At 46.8% G+C, this 20,296-nt stretch overlaps 2 long non-coding RNA genes across 2 annotated transcripts in view; one reads left to right on the top strand and one right to left on the bottom strand.

Moving 5' to 3' along the window:
- The window catches only part of LOC121661234, a 90,500-nt gene that overhangs the window by 6,915 nt on the left and 63,289 nt on the right, over positions 1-20,296 (bottom strand). The window lies entirely within an intron of this gene.
- LOC121661235 lies at positions 12,525-19,696 on the top strand. Its single transcript, XR_006014890.1, has 2 exons — positions 12,525-12,871; positions 19,640-19,696. It is a non-coding gene; the product is annotated as an uncharacterized LOC121661235 (long non-coding RNA).

The following is a 20,296-nucleotide window of genomic DNA, read 5'->3' as shown; positions in this document are numbered from 1 at the left end:
AGTCTCTTAGAGGATCACTCACTACGTGGTTTTATCCTTATGAAAATAAGGGGAGTGGGGAGGCGCAAATGCCCCAGAACAAGTCTGCCTGCTCTGGTGGAGGCCAGAGAAAATAGCATGTGATGCTGCTGCAGTTCTGTTATCGGTCCAAGTAACCAAGGGGTTTGCCAACCAAATTAAATAAATAGTCCAACACTGCCTCCCTCCAAATCACATTTAGTCTGATTAAGAGTCCAAAGAGTATTTTTCCCCAAAAAGGAATGTCTGCATCAGAATACCAAAGATCATTGATTTTTTTTGTTTTATTTTATCTCAGAGAGTGAGTTTTTAAAAATCACTTATCAGCTTCTTTTCAAATGCCTTAAAGGGGGAAAAATTAAAAGGCATTTATTAATACTAGCAGTAATTTTCCGAAGTATTGCACACATTATTATTAACATTATTCTAGAGATGCAGTGCCAGCAAATCATAGATACAGGGAGTTGGCAATAAATTAGTTGGAGAATTAATAAGGTATTGGAAATTAGGAAAGATGATGAGATGTAAGAGATCAGCTGAGCAAACAAAAGTCTGAGAATGGCACATCTTTCTTGCAGTGATATGGTAATGAAACTTGTGAAGACAGAGCGTGAATATTGATCCTCACATACTTCTCACAACTTGCCATACTTGATCAAATTGCTGTAAAATTGCTAACATTAGCAATAACAAGTTGAAAAGACCTTTATAACAATATAAATGCATCTCTGGTGCAGAGCACTGTCCCTTCTTGATTGATACAGTATTACAGAGTGAGCTGGGTTTCAGCAAAACTGGTGGCTCAAGCTCACCTGTGCTTGAGCCTGTGTCCTGCAGCAGAGGACAGGAGTCCAGGCATTGAGACAGAAAATCTAGGGCCCACAAACACTGTATCTTGCATCCAGGGGAAAACAACCCAAGCTCCCAGAGAACTTGGTAGGCTCTGGACTGACATTACTCTCAGAAATGAGACTTGGTACTATGGTAAATAGTGCCATAAAACCTGACTGTTTGACGGTCAAGAAAAAACAGATCTAATACCATGCTCTCAGAAAACAACAAAAGAGGTTGAGAAAAAGTGCAGTGAGGAGTGGCCAGGGCTTCAAGGCATGAAGCAATCCCTGTAGGCAGAACAGCCAAGAGGAACCGAGTTTCTGCAGGGGAAGAGTTGGCTGCCGGGCATGATTCTAAAGGTCGGTAAAATCATGGGCAGTGAAGAAAGGGGTAGCTGGTAGGTGATGAGCTGAGGGTTGTGGGTGAAAAGCTGAGGGCTCTGGATGATGAGCTGAGGGCTAGGAGTCTCAGAGAAAACTATTGGGCATTCAGTTAAGAACAGTCACAGAGGAGACAGTTTGTCAGATACATAATGGTTTTAAACTGACAGAGAGCAGGTTTAGATTAGATGTTAGGAAAAATTCTTTACTGAGAGGGTGGCAAAGCAATAGAACAGGTTGTCCAGAGATGTCCCATCCATGGAGGTGTTCAAGGCCAACTTGGATGGGCTTGGAGCTACATGGTCTAGTAAAAGACATCCCTGCCAATAGCAGGGAGGTTGGAACTAGGTGGTCTTTGAGGTCCCTTCCAACCTAAACCATTCTGTGGCTATATGATTCTTTTATAATTAAGCTGGGGAACTCATTGCCATGTGAGGCTGTGGATGCTAAAATTTACCTGAGATTAGGTCAAGGCTGGACAGATTTTCAGAAAAGAAATCCACCAAGTGATATAGTTAAAAAATGAATGAACCAGTCTGGGCCAGAAATGTTAAGCTGGGAATGAGATTTTTATTCTTTCCAGTGGGATGTTGCTAAAAACAGAAGGAAAGCTTCTTCTTTAAATATCTGATTTTTATCTTGACAGTGTCTCTTGACTTTTCCACAGCTTTAAAATTACTTTTCCCTCTCTCAGTCTTTATTTTTCCACGCATTATTTTTCTGTGGCAGTTCTCTTCTCTTCATTGGCGTTGTATTAAAAAGCTCTAGGGTATATTACCATGTCCCGCAGCCGTAGGGAGGAGGAGAGAAGATCCAGCAGGCAGGAATTGTGCAGCAAGATTGATTGATTTAATTATTTTACAAACTCTTTCATTGACTTTTTTCTTCATAGTCTAATTGGACAAAGGATCAGCCACCCCTTGGGGGTGATTGGCTAGAATCCTAAAACATCCATTGTCAAAATATTTTTCTACTATACTATCAACAAGACTTCTCAAGGTTGCAGGCATTTCATTGTTTACATAACTCTGCTACCTCTTCTGTGAGAGAGAAAAGTCCCTCACGGACTTAGAAAATAGCAAGAAAATCCTTGCTAGCAGCATTTTGTATCCACAGTTCCCCCTTTTTGTTTGATAAGATAACAACTCTACTATTAATGCGAAATAGAAATTTATGTCAGTTGTTAATTCTAAATATATCCTTAAGGCTTTAACTATCTGACTCCATAACAAGAAATTTAAAGTTCAGTCTCTGCTTGTAGAAGGACCATCTGCCTGATGGTTGACATCTTGGTCACATCAGAAGAGTCATTAGGCTGATGATCTACATTCTGGTTGCCATTTGGATGGTTGGTGCTCTGGTCATCATTTGGAGGTTGCCTGTTCTACCTCAGGGCGAACACATTTTGCAGGTAACCATCGTACCCCAGTATCTGTGGAAACGCAAGTATACCCACAACCCCAAACGATAAGCTCATGCGGGTCTTCCCACTGGTTAGTAAGTAAATTCCGTGCCCAGGCTTTTGCCCGGGGCAGTTGTGTCTCGCCTGAAGACTTCAATGAGAGAAAATGATTCAGAATAACAGGATTATTTGAATTTTGTGGTACTGTAAGGTGATTGATTGTATACAAAGCTTTTTCTAGTCGTCTTCAGTAACCAAATTCAAAGGTTCCTGTGAGAATTGTTGAAAAGCCATGATAACAGCCCTTAATTCAACCAACTACGTAGAGCCTGACTCGAATTGGTATGTTAGTCAGCCACCGCAAAGGCAGTGTAGGATATTGTGCGCCTTTACGCACAGTGACCCCTGCTAAAAATTTATCCCAATCCATACCCCCCAAGCTGCCAACACATCCCGCCCCCAAAGGTTAAGGGAAGTGGCAGTAACATAAAGCCTAATTGTAGCTGGGTGCCCCTCTGAGTCCTTCACCACCACAGGCCGTTCGCTTAAATAGCTCTGTGTGGATCCTCCTAATCCTGCGATGGCCGATCCCACCGGGGCTAAAGGCCATGAGGGAGGCCATGCAGAGAAGGAGATGATCGTTACATCAGCAGCCGTATCAATCAAACCTCGAAGCTGAGTCCGGGGCAGACGGGCATTCGGCAGGATCAGGGTACATGTCATCTGTGGCCTTTGGTCAGAGATGTCTGCAGTCCAGAAGGCCTGCAGAAGTCCCATAGATCCACTGCCGTTATCTTCGTGGGTTTGTTCTATCCTGGGAACACAAGACTTAAAAGGCACTATTTTAGCAAGGCAGGTCTTTTCAGGAATAGTTACAGGGGGGTTTTGCGTGGAGACCATAGCGCAAATCTGACCTTTAAAGTCAGTGTCAATAACTCCTGAGTGCACTAAGATTCCTTGATGGGCAACATCAGGTTTTCCCCCCAGCATCGCACTGGATCCCTGGGCTAGAGGTCCATATGCATCCAAGGGAACCTTATAAATACTGCTAGAGTCTAAGACGACTGCGGTGTGGACGTCAAACCCGTCTGATCCGTGGGTGCTGTCTCTAGGGTGGCTGGGTAGGCCTGTGCCTGTACCTGTGCCACTCTCTGGGGGAGCGACTGCATCGGAGAGCAATTCCCCCTCCTTGCACCCTGGCGGAAGTTTCCCGACAAAGGCCGACCATCGGCATGAGTCAGGGATCTCCAATAGTCTGAGCAATGCCCTGGCCTGCCACACCTCTTGCACTGGGGGATTGGTGTGCTTTCTTTTTGGCTCGGCTTAGGCCGCTTCCGTTTTTTCACCTGTTTTGGTTGCTTTGGTTCACGACCAGAAGATGCAGGAATGCAGCCAAAGCAGACTTTCTCTGGTTCCCAGATCCCACCTTAGCGCAGGCTTCGACCATGTCTGTTACCTCAGGATCCCCTGGTAAGGCATCTATGATTTTTCTGCACTCTTCATTTGCATTATCTCTCACTAACTGCCTTAACACCATCTGCCTTAACCTGTCATCTTCAACCTGCTTCTCGAGAGAAGCAGCAACTTTCTCTACAAAAGAGAGACTCTGATTTCCCTTGAACTATTTCAGTATATCGCTTTCTGGGTGCTGACAACTCTATGGTTTTCAACACAGCAGCCATGCTGACCTGTTGAGCTTGCTGCAGGACGCTAGAGGACAAAGTACCCTGTAGGCTGGGGTCAGAGAAGGGACCAGTCCCCATCAAAGCATCCATTCCTGCTGTCTGTCTAGGATCAGCAGCAGGGAGCTGCATATTCCCTAATGTAGACTTGTCATCCAGCTTTCTCCAGGTTTTCTCAAAAACTGTAAATGGTATAGTTCGAAATAGAATTTGACCTAAGTGTCTAATATCAAATGGAGAAAGCAAATCTGTATTTATCACCCTTATTATCTGCACAACCTCAGCAGAACCTAGCCCATGTTGTGCCACCTTGGATTGCAGATCCTGGGCAACCTTCCAAGCAATCACCTCATGCTTGTCATGCTCCCCTGAATTTGGGAGAGCCTCATACACTGGGAAGGCTTGGATCTCCCCTTTTGGGGAGTCACTACTATCCTGAACTTCTGGCACAGCCTGTGGATGGGGGTGGGAGGGGGAACAGTGTACCTCTAGAGAAATTCAGCTTGGCTCACAGCATCAGGACACATCGCAGCGTGCAGGCCATGTCAGCGGCACCAGATATTAAAAAAGCCCTAGGGTATATTACCGTGTCCCGCAGCCATAGGGAGGAGGAGGAGGAGAGAAGATCCAGCAGGCAGGAATTGTGCAGCAAGATTGATTGATTTAATTATTTTACAAACTCTTTCATTGACTTTTTTCTTCATAGTCTAATTGGACAAAGGATCAGCCACCCCTTGGGGGTGATTGGCTAGAATCCTAAAACATCCATTGTCAAAATATTTTTCTACTATACTATCAGCAAGACTTCTCAAGGTTGCAGGCATTTCATTGTTTACATAACTCTTGCTACCTCTTCTGTGAGAGAGAAAAGTCTCTCACGGACTTAGAAAATAGCAAGAAAATCCTTGCTAGCAGCATTTTGTATCCACAGCTTTGTTTCTGTGAAGGATTTTGCATAATGTTTTTCCTTAAAACTGTTCAATTTCAAAATCATCCCTTTTTTTCAAACTTCCTAGTTGCTCTGTGACTCTGTTGTGTAGTTTCTAGGTCTTCTTTTGCTTTACAGTGTCCCTTTTTTCTTTAGGCACTTTCCCTTGAACAGCTCTAAAACCACTGTATCCCTCCGTGTCTCTATACTAATATTTAGAACATCAGTGAGAGAAAGAGGGACAAGGCAAGCAGACTTTAATAATAGAGCATATTTGCTTATAGGATATTTATTTTCAAAAATTCTGTAACAGGGCAAAGAGAAACCTTACCATTTCATAAAAAATACATGCTTATTCTTCTTCATACATTCTAGTCATAGCCTTTCCACAAAATGAGCAAACATTTATTTTTGTGCTGTGTGCCCAGAAAAGCTGCTACATGACCATTGTCTTGCCAGGATTTGATGCTGAGAAGATGCAGCCTGATATGTGGAGGCAATGTGCTCCTGGTTTCACTGGGGTCATTGTGAGGGGCTTTAAGGGCAGGTTTCTGAGTCAGGGTGAGTTTACATTTTGACTCACCAGTAGAGAGTGGTATGGAGTTAAATGTATTTTGTTATATACATTTGAAAGAGTACATCTCCCTAAGTCCTCTGAAACAGTATAGTTGTGCTCAGGCTGAGAGGCCTTTTCCAACAGTGGACTTCAGCCCATTTTGAGTTTCAGGTGGAGGCAGATGCAGAGGGGCTTTCTGCAGCTGCATCTTGCCCATGAAGAGTGCAACCTGTTTCTCAGCACAGATGGAGTATGGAATCTGGCTGAGCACTTCTGGAGCAACTAGGATGCCTTTACCTTTGAAAACAGTGGAGGCAAACTATTTAAATGGTGTTTACAATGGGCTTTATTAATCCAGGAATTTTAATTTAGCACTGGGAAGGTAACATGTGCTGTGTGTTACATGCTTCTGTGAGTTTTAAGGATGGAGGTTGAGTTTTTCTCAGGGTGCAGCTGATTGGAAGCACAAGAAAATGTTGTGGTTTCTGGGATTTGAGCAGATCAGTCAGGCAGAGTGCACCAGGGATGCAGGAGCTGGGCAGCAGTGAGCCATGAACAAAGCAGTGCAGGACTGGAGGCCAGTGGTCAGCAGTGACTGGTTCTGCTGCTGGGAATCCAGCTGGGAGAGGGATTATTTCTGCATAAGGGAGTGCCCTGCAACTCTAATGCAGTGCTCACAGTGCTTCATTCACTAAGTGAATGTAGCAAAAGTAGTAGTGAATCCCTTGTTTATAAAAAGGGTACCATAGTTTTTAAATTGTGATACTATTAGAGAACCTTCTGGAATGAAAAGAGTATAGTTTTAAAGTGTCTTCTGAATCAAACTATTGTCTCCTAAGACAGTTTCTCTCAAGGTAGTGATAATGTTGGTCACATCTTCCAAGAGCATCAGAACTCCTTTTTGTTAGATGCAAATTATTGTGGCTGTGTTTCTCAGTTACTCATGGTAGTTAATACAAAGCACTTGATCTCATCAGTGTTTTGAAGTATTGGTTTTATGGCCAGGTGCTTGCTGTCATGAGTTAGGGTTTTGTTAATTAGATCTTCATACATTCTGCAAAATATTAACAGATTTGCTCTCCCTGCATACTCTTCATTCTTTGCTACAGAACAGCAGAAAACAATTTAGCTCTCTGGCAGTGTATTTATTATGAAACCATATGGTCTGTGTTTACTTAGGCTGTACAATTAAGTGATTGTACTGCAAATCATGGCCAAGTTCCTGAATAGCTGGGGCCTAAAAACAAGCTCTTAAATTCATTTTAGGTCCTAAATAGAAGGTCTCATTTTTCAGGTATTGAGCCCATCCTGACTCTTTGCTGAGTTTTTTGAAGCAAGCAGACTATCAACGTTTTGAAAATTGGGCCTGCTATGTTTTCCCATGCTTGTACTGGAAATCTAAACTATGTTGTTTAGACTCCTCTTAATATTTGTGGTATTGCAGTGCCTGTTTTATTCTCTACATTGCAATAATTCCTAGTGAGGCTTATTTCATGCTGACAAACTATCAATTTGGATTGATTAAAATATCCAGTAGAAAGGTTGCCAGCAAGGTTGCAATTTTAAGTCTTTGCTGAAAGATGAAGAGATGCACAGAGTAAGAATATTTCTGGCAAGTCACTGGGCTTTTTTCATTAAAGGGTAGGCTATAAATACCATCTTTCATAGAACATATGCTTCACTGCCTGTAGCTGACAGCAAACCTGCATGAAACAGGGTTCATCAGAAAGGCTGATGTTACAGTGGGGACTACTGTAACATGCATATATCAAACCAGGAGTCCCCTGGAAAAGAAGTATACGTGGACAGATTCTTGGTAGATGTTTCAGATATGTTTATTTCTCCAGCCGCATGGCCGGAGCTGTGCTCAGGAACTCCCCCAGTCACGGGACCCCAGGGTCCTTCCCACAAAGGGGAACACAAACCAACCAACCGGGAATGAGGCTGACTAGGGGCAGGGAAACCCCGTGTCTCCCCCCCAGGGCCCCTCTCCCAGGGCTTCATGGCAGAGGGGGAGACCCCAACAGGCTGATTTTGCTCTTAGTATTATTGGAAGCTCTTCAGTGTCTCTTAGTGACATTTTTGGAGGTTTCTCAAGGGTGTTCTCCAATGTGAGAGTGCAATAAGGCTTTCTTTCCTTTCTCCATATTAAAATTTCAAGGAAAGTCTGATTCATTACTTCCAGGGCTGAGTTAAATTCCTTCCTCTGGACCATTTTAAAAGAAATTGTTTAAGCCTCAAATATGTGTGCTGGCTGCAGCAGCAGCAGTGTGAAAGGGTAGGTGTTGCTTTGCTTCATGCTGCTTAGCCTTGAGAAGAGGAGGCTCTCCTTAATCTGTGGGCTCAGAAGCACAGCAGAAAGACTTTTTGACTTAGGTAAAACAATGACAATACTCTACAGAAGTACATCATGCACATGGATGCTTCTGAAATATATTGCTAGGGATAACTTAGGCTTTCTTTTCAAAAGAAAATCATACCAATACCTTTCAGAAAAAAATAAAAGATCTTATGTGGAGAAAGGGAAGGAATTTTTCCTCATAGTGTTTAAAAGTAGATAAATTCAGATGGCCCTGGAATGGGAGGATTTAATACATGGTAAATAAGCAGAGTGATCTGGCACAATTGCAAAGGTGACTTTGAAAGAGTTTCTCATTTTGGTTTCAGATCTTTAATTTTTTTCTATTCACATGCCTCAATGGATCAAAATTTGCAGCATTTTCAGTAATTAATATGTTGGTTTTTTTCTCAAATAGGGGCTTCTCTTGAGAAAATAATTATGTTTTGTAAACATTATTTTTCTGAGTCTGACTGCATGTTTCCATTCCCCTTGCAGAGGCACAGCAATAGCCGGAATTGTTTTCGGCATAGTATTTATAATGGGAGTGATTGCTGGGATTGCCATCTGCATCTGCATGTGCATGAAGAGCAGCCATGGGACTCGAGTAGAGGTTATCAGAACAATGCACATCAATACCATCAACACATACCCAAGTAAGGAAGCAAAGTGGCAGTCCTGCAAGAGTGCCTGTGCTCATGGCAGGAGTGTTATCCTTGGGTAGTTACGGCTCCACAGTAAATGGGGAATGTGACTGCAGCAGGAGGCTCTTCTCAGTCCGGATGGAACAGCACAAGTCCTGCTGAGAAAGGCAGGACAGCTCAGTGCACAGTGTCTGGCAGCGCAGCTCTGCCTGGGCAGGTTTATTCAGCTGCTGAGTAGGCTAAGGAGATCTGGCCAGGTGACACACTTCATAGCTGGGTGGCTCATGGTGCCTACAGGAGCATGTCAAGTCCTTGCTCAGGGCAGTGCTGCACTGTGCAGGACAAACCTTCTCCCTGTGCCAGAGGCTCTCTGGCAATAGATCAGTTGTTCTTCTTTTGTGTTCTGGTTTCTGTATTTGTTCTTGTTCATGTACAGCCAGCTCCTTTGCATTGTCCAATATAATGGGGACCAGGCATATCACAGATGGGAAAACCTGGACATTAAGGTCTGTGGACCATGGTGCAAAGGCTTTGAGTGGTGATGTGGAGTCTAACGCAACCTGAGCTGACTAGTTTTCGGCCAGAGATCACAAGCACTGCTGGGTGCTGCAGGATCCCAGGTAACTTCTGCAAAAGCACACAGGCATCTCTGCAGGGTGTTCCATAGTGTGTGTCCCAGGAGGGACTGGTGGCTAGGACACAGTGCTGCATCTCTGCGTCCACCTGGTACCATGCCTGAACTGGAACTTGGAATATGAATTTGGACCATGGTTATAGAATCTTAGAATGCTTTGGGTTTGAGTGTGACACTTTACCATGCCATAAATTAAGTCTCTCCTGATGGGAGAGAATTTGCTGAAAGTCCTTGCAAAGAGTTTCAAAGATAAACCGAGATGTCTCCTTTAGTTTCAGTGCTTCCAGATAGTTGTTTATTAAGTCTTATCAGAGGAACAGCATAGAAGGAAGAAAAGTAGGAATGAGCCCAATTATCAAGATTTACATAGCCTTTTAAAGATATTTTAACCAATAGTTACTAAAAATGTACATTATTTTCACTTTCTTACCAATTATTCAGTAACACGACTAGGAACTGCAGAATTTTCTATCCAATCATTCCAAAGCACTTTTACTGCACAATATGGAGTAGTAGAAGAAGAAGAAGAAGGTTTAGAGAACAACAACAATCCTCCATTTTGATATTTTTTACTCTTATCTATTTACTACAAAGAGAAGCCTAAAACCTCTAAATTTTTCACCCTGTGACAATCTTACATAGTAGTCTATCACCTAATTCACACCACTGTATTTTCTAGTTGTTGTCTGACTGTTGGTAATTTTTTCCAAGGTTTGAAGCTAAAACAGTGTTGTTTGGGGGGGTAAGAACCCTTAAAAACAGACAGAGAAATATTCTCAGCACTCTGGGTTCCTACAGAGTGGACCTTGGAGATCATCTAGCCAGCCCAGGCAGGGACACGGTGCAGAGGCCATGTTTGTGCCTTGGTCAAAGTTAACCGAGTGTTGGATGTGCTCAATGCAAGCTTGTCTGTGGGATAAAATTGTTTTGATGTAATGTTTATTTAGGTGCAGGCAGCAGCAGGGAAGGCACAGGGTCTAAGCCAGAGCTGTCACAGGGTCTGGGGCATCCCAGGGGACAGTAGGGACCCCTTTTGCCTATGGGGCAGTGCAGTTGTGTCTGAAGTGAGTGCAAGCTGGTACACAGGGCTATGTATGAGCCAGCTTGGTGTAGAGCCACCCACTGCATCACACTTCTCAACTTGTGTAGGGTATGCCCAGCTTCTGCCCTGGAGGGAGGCCTGCTGAGACAGGGAGATTGCACAACCTCCCAGCAGAATCCCCGTGGAAAAGGCAGCCACCTTTCAGCTACGGCGAGAGAGGACACAGACCCATGATCCTCTTTGAGACCTATGCAGATCCTTTGTAACCCACTGGCTTTTACCCTCTCACACCCACCCCTGTACCCCTATAAGATCTAGCCCTCTGCCCCTCTGGGATCAGAGAGCTCTTCCCTAGCCTCCCTTCGCGGGGTGCAGGCTAATAAAGCTGCCCCATGCGGAACTGCTATACAGGCCTCTCGTCTCTCTCCTCCTGGTCCGGCCTGGGGTTTGCCTCACAGGACAAGAGCTGAAATCGCTCCCGCTGAATCACTAAAGAGCTGACAGCCTGCTGAGACAGGCACCCCCTGCAAAGGCTCCCCGGCGGTCAAGGGATCGCCACAGACCTCTGGGGGACTGTCCCTTGCTCTCTCTCTGGAGCTCTCTCTGGAGCTCTCTCTGGAGCTGTCATGGCTTCCTGGGTCTGAGCCACAGACCCCATCCCGGCTGCTTCAAACTTGCACTACTCTAGGAGCACCAAAGGAGGTGGCACCAAGCCAGTTGGGGTCTGCAAGGCTCATTTGCCTCGATTCCGCACCTACCATGTGAAAGTGGCCACATTGTTGAAGAGAAAAGCAGATCCTGGATGCAGCATAATGGTGTTTATGCAATTCAGTGACATTGTTAATTACAAATCCAGGAGCAATTGCCTTGGGATAACTTTGGGAGTTCATTGTAATAAAATGCAAATGTGTTTACTGCATGAAGCCTTGTCATCCCACTCTTAGAGATCCCCTGCCTTTATATTCCCTCCTGTTGCAAAGGTTATGGCAAACCTCAGGTGCATTACATATACTTATAGGCAAGCTATGCAATATTTTTAATGCATTTCTTTATCATACCAGTCTTAATGTCTGTTTTCTCCCTCACACCCTTATGTTCCAGTTAGACTGAGAGCATCTATAATCATCCTTATCATTTCAACATTGTTTTGCGTAGAGAGATGAGTATGAAAGAAAATGGCATTACTCTCAACCATGAATTGCTGAAGAGCTACTTCAAAAATGAATAGTTGCTGAAAGCTGTAAAAACAAAATGAAAACTCCAGGGCTGTAACTTTTTCCTCCCCAAGTCTGCTCCTGCAATGACTCACCCTTATATCTCAATCTCTAGGCAGGTTTGATGCTACACGCTCAAGGTCTCTAGTGCAAATATCAGTTTGACTACTTCTTCCTCTTAGCAGCAGCAGCAGGTTTTGGAGGATGGGGAAGCTTGGAAATATTTTCTGTGTTCCTTGCTGTCATGAACACTTCTGGAGTAATGACTGACCTGGTTTGGCTGCATGGCTTGTGGCCAACACTGCCCCTGTCATTACCTGTTTTGGACAGGAACAGCAGGTGTGGGGATGCTCATCCTTCTGCCGCAGGCACAGCAGCAGCCCAGTGTAGGGTATGCCCAGCCACTGCCCTGGAGGGACGTCTGCTGAGATAAGGAGATTGAGCAATCTCCCAGCAGGACCCCCCTGGGAAGGCAGCTACTCTTCAGTTATGGAGAGAAGAAGACAGACCCAGAATCCTCTGTGAGACCCTATGCAGATCCTTTGTAATCCATTGGCCTTTACGCTCTGACACCCACCCCCTGTATCCCTATAAAGCCAGCCCTCTGACCCTGTGAGGGCAGAGAGAGCTTATCCCTAGCCTCCCCTTCACCAGAGTACGGACCAACAATAAAGCTACTTTGTGTGGAACCAGCTACATGAGCCTCTCATCTCTCTCCCTGGTCTGACGTGGAGGCTGCCCTGCAGAGCTAAGCTGAAATCATGAGCTGACAATCACTAAAGAGCTGACAGCTTCTGCACAGGCCCTCCTAGCTAGCAGCTGAGGGAAGACACCGGGCCTCAGGAGGGTGATTCCTTTTGGGACCATCTCTCTGGACCGGTCACAGCTTCCTCGGTCAGAGCTACTGACCCCACCCCAGCTGTAACAACTGGCGCCCGAACAGCCATTGGACCCCGGACCTTGGATTCCTGGCCTGAGCTGCGTCTTGACCACGCCAAGACAGAACCAGCTGTTCGTGTGCTGATCCTCTGAAAAAAAGGACCTACGTTTAAGCATGGCCTTTTGGAGGGGGACAGTTCGAGACACTCGCTTCTCTCACCTGGGGAAGAAACCCCTGAGGATCGAACTGGCCGGACCATCCCCCCAGCAGACTTTTTTTGGACTTCAACAGGAGCCAGCCCCAGCAGAAGACGGAATTTGTAAGTTTCAAATCAGGCTCTCCTCTCTTTCTTGCACGCAAAAACTTTTAAGTCCTTTTTGGGTTTTTTTCTCTTTTTTCTGCTGAGGGAGGAACTTAAATGGGAAATAGGCAAGCTAAACCCAGCCTTTCCCAATTTGAGAGAGACCTATACCCCTTTCTTCTAACCTTTTTCTTAAAATCCAACTTTAAATTATCTAAAGGTGTTCTTTCTAAGAAAAATCTCAAATCTTTCACTAATTGGATATCTCAAAGTTTTCCTGATGCCACCAAAGACTCTGTCCTTTCTGATCCGTTCTGGGACAAAGTGGGGAAGAAACTCTATTCCTCTCAAGCAACTGGAAACCTCTCTGGTTCCAAATTCATTCCTTTATTTCATTTAATGGTTAAAACGTGTTGTGCGACTAACCCACCCCAGCCAAACCCGTTCTCTGCCCTTCCCCCCTCCCACTCCCCCTCTCCACCTCCGGCAATGGCCAGCCCGCCTGCCGCCCCGGCCCTGGCCCGGCTGGGGCGCCGGCCGCCCCACTTCCCTACCCCAATCCCGTATTCCCAGCAGTTCTCCCATACCCAAACCCCCCTGCTTGCCCCCTCAGTCCTGCTGCCACCCCCCAGGCAGTGCACACGAGACCCCCAGACCCATCCCCCCTCCCCGGGATGGACGGCTCTGAGCCCCCCCCAGCGCAATCCCCCTGGTATTTCGCAATCCTTCGCACACGACACCACACTTCCCCCTCTTGCACCGGCTCACGGTGCCTCTGACCCCCCCCACCCCACTGCGTCTCTGCACCCCGCCGTGTCCCTGCTCCCTGCCGTGTCCCTGCTTCCCGCGGGCCTAACCATGGCAGCCCCGCCCCAGCAATGCGTTCCGCCACCGCTGCCCCTCCCTGCACCCACAGAGCAGGCATGGTACAACACGGGGCTGGTCCCACACAGCCCTGCGCACGCACTGAGGGGCATGGAACAAGCGTCACACCCCCCGCCAGCGTCTGTCCCTCTCGCCGCTGGTGGAATGCAGCTATCCACGCCACTGCCCCAGGCTGCCGCACATGGAGCAGACTCTCCCTCCCCCCTCCCCCCACCGCCAATAGCCCCGCCACCCTGGCAAACGCCGCCAGACCCGCTCTCTCCCCCCACAGCTACATCTTACGCAATCCCTGCTACTAATCCCTCTCTTCCTACACTCCCCCCTCCCCCTACCACGGGTTCTTGCAAAATCCCCATCTCCGCTCCTGCCCTAAAGCCCACCGCCGCCCCACACCCTCCTGCAGCCCATGCTGACTCCACATGAAATTGAGAAACCGGCATCACCTGCAACCCAACCTCCCCCCAAACGACCTGCTGCTGTACAGCCTCTCCAGCCCCATGTTGCCACAACAGACCCCCTTCCCATCCCTCAAAACACCCCCGACCCCCCGCTACTCCTGCCCTGGCTAAAGCAAAGCTGGCATTTCAAAAATGCTGCGCTACGGCCCCTGTATCACAGCCCCGCCCTGCAACAGCCAAGCCCTCATTTTCAGATGACAGTAGCAGCAGCTCTAATTCTGAATCAGAGGACCACTGGGCACAGACACGCAGGGAGGCGAACCGGGAGGGAGACTGGGAGCTAGCCCAGAAAATCTCAGCCTTCCCAGTCATTATAGGGAAAGGGAGGAGGGGTGGTCCATCAACTACAAAAACATGGGAACCTATCGCATACAAAGAAGTCAAAGAGCTTTGCGAGGCAGCAAAAGAACATGGGAGAGGGTCACATTTCTTTAGAAACTTATTAGAAGCCACTTTCTCTGCCTATACATTAGTACCACATGATATTAAAAACATTATTAATTGCATCCTTTCCCCTGCCGAATATATGTTATGGGAAAGGCATTGGAAGAGACATTTAAAAACATTGTCTGACTCTTATGCCAAAGATGCAAACCAGACAGATTGGACAATAGAACAACTGGCTGGAGAAGGTGACCTCCAAAAACCCTCAGATCAAGCTACAACCTTATCTGAAGTAGCATTACAAGACATAGCTATTGCAGCAAAGACATCGCTGCTCCTTACTCTAGATGATTCTGTTCCTACACAATATTTCTCTAACATCAAACAGTCAGCAAATGAAAGTTTCATTAAGTTCGTTGATCGTTTAAAAGCTAGCTTAGAGAAACAGATGGAGAGTCCAGATGGACGAAAGGAACTTTTAGATAAACTTGCCATGGCAAATGCTAATGAACAATGTAAGAATATTTTGACGGCCCTACCCATGGACACAGAATCCACAATAGACCAAATGGTAGAGACCTGTACCAGACACACATCCACAGAAAACACAATGACCCAAGCAGTTGTAAAGGGCATCACAGAGGGAGTTTCTGGTGCATTTGCTGCAGCAGTCTCTAAGGAGAATGCCCGCTGTTTCTATTGTGGTGAACTTGGACACTTTATAAAGGACTGCCCACAAAGGTCACCCACCCAGGACCGTTGTGCCGCGTACCAAAGGCACCAGAGACAGCAACAGCACCAGCAGCATTCAAAAAACTTCCATCGAAGTGCGGTATCAAGGCCCCGCGCTCAGATAACAAATCAAAGGCCATACTACCCCACCCACATCGGATCACTGAGGGCAGACAACTGGACCTCAGCCGGCACCATCATCCCAGGCGATCCCAGAACACATGAGAAGGATCCAACACACGGAGTGCTACCAATCAGAACCAGATGTCAACTGGTAACATCACTGCCACTTAACTTTATTGACAAGAGTTTTTACTGTATCCCCACAGAAAAGTACGGACCGCAGAACGGCCCATGGGACATTCTTATCCTAAGCGATACCCTCCATGGTCCAGAACAACTCTTTGTATTACCAGAGATACAAACAGTGCACCCTGGACAAGAGATTCTTGTCCAGCTTTGCTGCACGGACACACCTTTCTTTCTCCCACAGGGAACACCGATTGCACAAGCCTTTTTACTTTCACAGAACTGCCCAGAACAGCTCCCTCTCAATCCAACAGCAATGTGGATAGAGATTGCAGGCTCAAACAAACCGACTATAGAGTGCAGCTTGTTCTGTAAAGGAGAGAGGATCTACCGTCCAGGGATGCTGGACACTGGAGCAGATGTGACCATCATCGCCCCCTCCGAGTGTCCAGGGAATTGGGAACTGGAGCCAGTGGCAGGTATGATCTCTGGGATTGGTGGAGTTGCAGTATCCATGAGAAGCAAACGAAATGTCATCATTGAAGGACCCGAGGGCAAGACAGCGACCACCCGACCATTCGTGGTAAGGGCCCCCATCACCCTATGGGGCAGAGACCTTCTCTCCCAGTTGAGTGCCACCCTCACCATTCCCAGCCAGGATTTCCGACTGGGGCCACTGAAAAACATGTGCTAGCATCTACTCCCCCACTCACCTGGAAGACTGACAACCCAAAGTGGATAAGACAGTGGCCCCTTGAAGAAGAAAAACTCCACGCGTTGGAAGCCCTGGTGGAAGAGCAACTTGCCAAAGGTCACATCACCGAGACCACGAGCCCTTGGAATTCCCCTGTCTTTGTGCTGAAAAAGCCCGGCAAAGACAAATGGAGACTACTCCATGACCTACGGAAGATCAATGAGGTCGTTGAAGACATGGGCCCCCTCCAACCCGGTCTGCCATCCCCATTGATGCTGCCCCGAGACTGGATGCTAGGCATCATAGACATAAAAGACTGTTTCTTTAACATCCTGCTCCATCCCCAGGACGCACCACGGTTTGCCTTCTCCATCCCCTCTCTTAACGAACAAGCCCCACTCAGAAGATACCACCGGCTCGTCCTCCCACAACACATAAAGAACAGCCCGACCATCTGCCAGTGGTACGTTGCCCACATTCTGTCCCCTATCAGAAGCCTGTTCCTGGAAGCAATCATCCACCACTATATGGATGACATCCTAATCTGTGCATCAGAAAAAAACTTATTTGGGCAGAACTCTTAAAAAGACAATTGAAGCCATAGAAGAAGCAGAGTTCGAGATCCGTGAGGACAAAGTGGAGCACTCCAGCCCATGGACTTACCTCGGCCTCCAGATCTGTGAGAGCACCATCATACCCCAGCAACTCCCCATCAAAGAGGATCCCAAAACCCTAAGGGACTTACACAGCCTGTGCGGATCCATAAATTGGATATGCCCCTTACTAGGAGTCACAACAGAAGACCTTACTCCCCTCTTCAACCTCCTCCGCAGCAGCGGAGACTTGGACTCTCCACATGCCCTCACATCTGAAGCCTGAGATACCATCACCAAAGTCCAAGAAGCCCTGTCTTCACGCCAAGCCCATTGTGTCGAACCCAGCTTGCCTCTCCAGTTTGCAGTTTTGGGTAAGGCTTCCCATTTACACGGACTGATCTTCCAATGGGACCCTCAACTCAGAGACCCTTTGCTGATACTGGAATGGGTCTTCACAAGCAATCAACCTACAAAGACATTAACCACCTTCCAAGAAGTAATGGCACATTTAATAAAAAAGGCCAGAACTTGTCTCCGCTCTCTCGCAGGGTGTGAGTTCACATGCATATACTTGCCCTTGACCACTGGAGATCTAAAGCAGTTGCTCCAGACCAATGAGAGCCTCCAGTTTGCCCTAGATAGCTACACAGGCCAAATTTCCATTCACATGCCAAAACATAGATTTTTCTACCGTGATGCAGCTTTTAAATTGATTCCAAAATTAATCCAAAGTAGAAAACCTCTCAAAGTTCTGACTGTCTTTACAGATGGCTCTGGCTCGTCCTATCGGTCTGTCATGACTTGGAGGCAACCCAATACTCAAAAATGGGAGTCTGATATCCAAATAGTAGAGGGATCTCCACAGATTGCCGAGTTAGCAGGTGTTGTCAGAGCCTTTGAGACGTTTAAAGATGAACCTTTTAATTTGGTCACAGATTCAGCTTATGTCGCTGGCATAGCTATGAGGGCTGAACATGCTTTTCTAAAAGAGGTCTCCAACCAAAAATTATACCAATCGGTTTCTACATTAATTCATTTAATCTCCCACAGAAAACAGCCTTACTACATTATGCATGTGAGGTCACACACCGACCTCTCTGGTCCCATTGCCGAAGGGAACAGGAGAGCAGATGCACTGGCCATGCCAGCAGAGACTGCAAACGTCTCTGACATCTTTGCCCAGGCAAAGTTGTCACATGCATTTTTTCACCAAAACATTCCTGCCCTCGTCAGATGTTCAGGCTCTCAAAAGATCAAGGAAAAGCTATCATTGCAATGTGCCTGAACTGCCAGAACTACCAAATACCATCTATGGGTACCGGAGTCAACCCCCATGGTCTGAACAGCTGCCAATTGTGGCAAACCGATGTAACCCACTTCCCATCCTTTGGGAGATCCAAATACGTGCACGTGTCAGTCGACACATTTTCTGGGGCAGCGTTTGCATCAGCCCACGCAGGGGAAAATGCAGTCCACGTCATCAAGCATTTTCTCCTTGCCTTTGCCACCCTGAGAGTCCCTGAAGAAATCAAAACAGATAATGGGCCTGCCTACACGGTGTTGGGGTCCCTCCCCTGCCATGCAGCCCTGGGAGAGGGGCCCTGAGGGCACAGACACGGGGTTTCCCTGGCCCTGCTCAGCCTCGTTCCCATTGGTTGGTTTGTGTTCCCTGCGCGGGCAGAAGGACCCTTGGTCCCGTGACTGGAACAGTTCCTCAGCAGAGCTCCGGCCATGCGGCTGGAGAAATAAACATCTCTGAAACAGCTAGCAAGAATCTGTCTGTCCGTATATATTTCCTTTCCACGGGACTCCTGGTTTGGTATATGCATGTTGCAGGATCCCCACTGCAACAACACCTCTCACAGGTTAGAAGATTTCTTCAACCAGTGGGGGATAAAACACAAGACAGGCATACCTGGCAATCCCACAGGACAATCCATCGTAGAAAGGACCCACCAAACACTCAAAAGAGTCCTCAATTAGCAACGGAGAGAAACCGAAATTTTGTCTCCTGTTGAAAGACTCTGTAAGGCTCTCTACGTCATTAACTTTCTAAATGGTACCTCATCAGAGCCTGACCCCCCAGTACTCCACCACTTCTCAAATTCAACCCAGGCTAAGCTCACAGAGAAGCCACTAGTGCTGGTGAAGGACCCAGAATCACACCAGGTCTCTGGGCCTTTCCAATTGATTACCTGGGGGAGAGGCTATGCCTGTGTCCAGCTACCATCTGGCCCGAAGTGGTTCCCAGGAAAAAATATAAAACCATACCGAGGCCCTACGAACACTGCTTCCACAAACACCAACAAGAACTCTCCTGAGTCAAATACAAAAACCAGACCAGCTCTGCATGGAGACGAAAACGTCGCCAAATGCCCACCAACCAGAGAAAAGATCGTTCCACCACACAGCAGCAGACGAAACAGAAAGCTGAACAAGAAGCTCCAGCAAAAGTCAAGCCGTAGGCCAGACACAGCCTGAAAAACTGATCCTTAGTTTATATGTTACCGCCCCTTTTACCCCAAAATACCCCCATTTCCCTCAACCCTTGTCAAACCTCCTTAAACCCCAAAACCTCCCCTCTCACCACAAAGCTAGCAAATCTTGCTTATACTCCCTCTCAGAAGCCCCATCCCTGTCCAAAGATGAAATTTATCTACGTTGACCTTTTTGGATGATGGGAATAACAGGATGAATTGCATCTTTGATTAAGGGAGCTTTGTGGGCATTCATTGAAATTATTATTGTGTTACTTATGTTCTCTTGCCTCCTACGTTGTTATCCCTAGCCTCCCCTTCGCTGGAGTACAAACCAACAATAAAGCTACTTTGTGTGGAACCAGCTACACGAGCCTCTCATCTCTCTCCCTGGTCTGACGTGGAGGCTGCCCGGTCGAGCTAAGCTGAAATCATGAGCTGACAATCACTAAAGAGCTGACAGCTTCTGCACAGGCCCTCCTAGTTAGCAGCTGAGGGAAGACACCGGGCCTCGAGAAGGTGATTCCTTTTGGGACCATCTCTCTGGACCAGTCACAGCTTCCTCGGTCAGAGCTACTGACCCCACCCCAGCTGTAATAGCCCAGTGTTCAAGAGAGCATGGCAAGCTTTTCATGGCACTCTGGGATTTGAGTCTCTCTCCCCCATCACAAACATCCTAGGTTTCTGTTTCCACTCTATGCTAGTGCTATTTCACTGCCAGTCTGCCTGAGACATCTATGGATGGGACAGGAAAGGATCTCCGGTGACATAAATGGAGACAGGAGCAGACTCTGGACCTTAAAATTTGTAGAGACTACTCTAATTGGATGTTGATACAGAGCCTTTAGTTCCTACCATGCTATCATTCTGCATCACTTACTGTCTCTTTAGTCACTGAATGAATCCTTTTTCTTTAAAGTTATTAGAAGTAGTTGAGAAAAAGTTTTCAGCTACTTCTGAATATTTTT

Source organism: Corvus kubaryi, unplaced genomic scaffold, assembly GCF_017639235.1.
Source record: "Corvus kubaryi isolate FWS band 111438036 unplaced genomic scaffold, C.kubaryi_AGA036_p1.0 37127, whole genome shotgun sequence".
Taxonomy (NCBI): Eukaryota; Metazoa; Chordata; class Aves; order Passeriformes; family Corvidae; genus Corvus; species Corvus kubaryi.
Note: the sequence above shows the minus strand (reverse complement) of the source record. Positions and strands in the feature narration are given on the sequence as shown.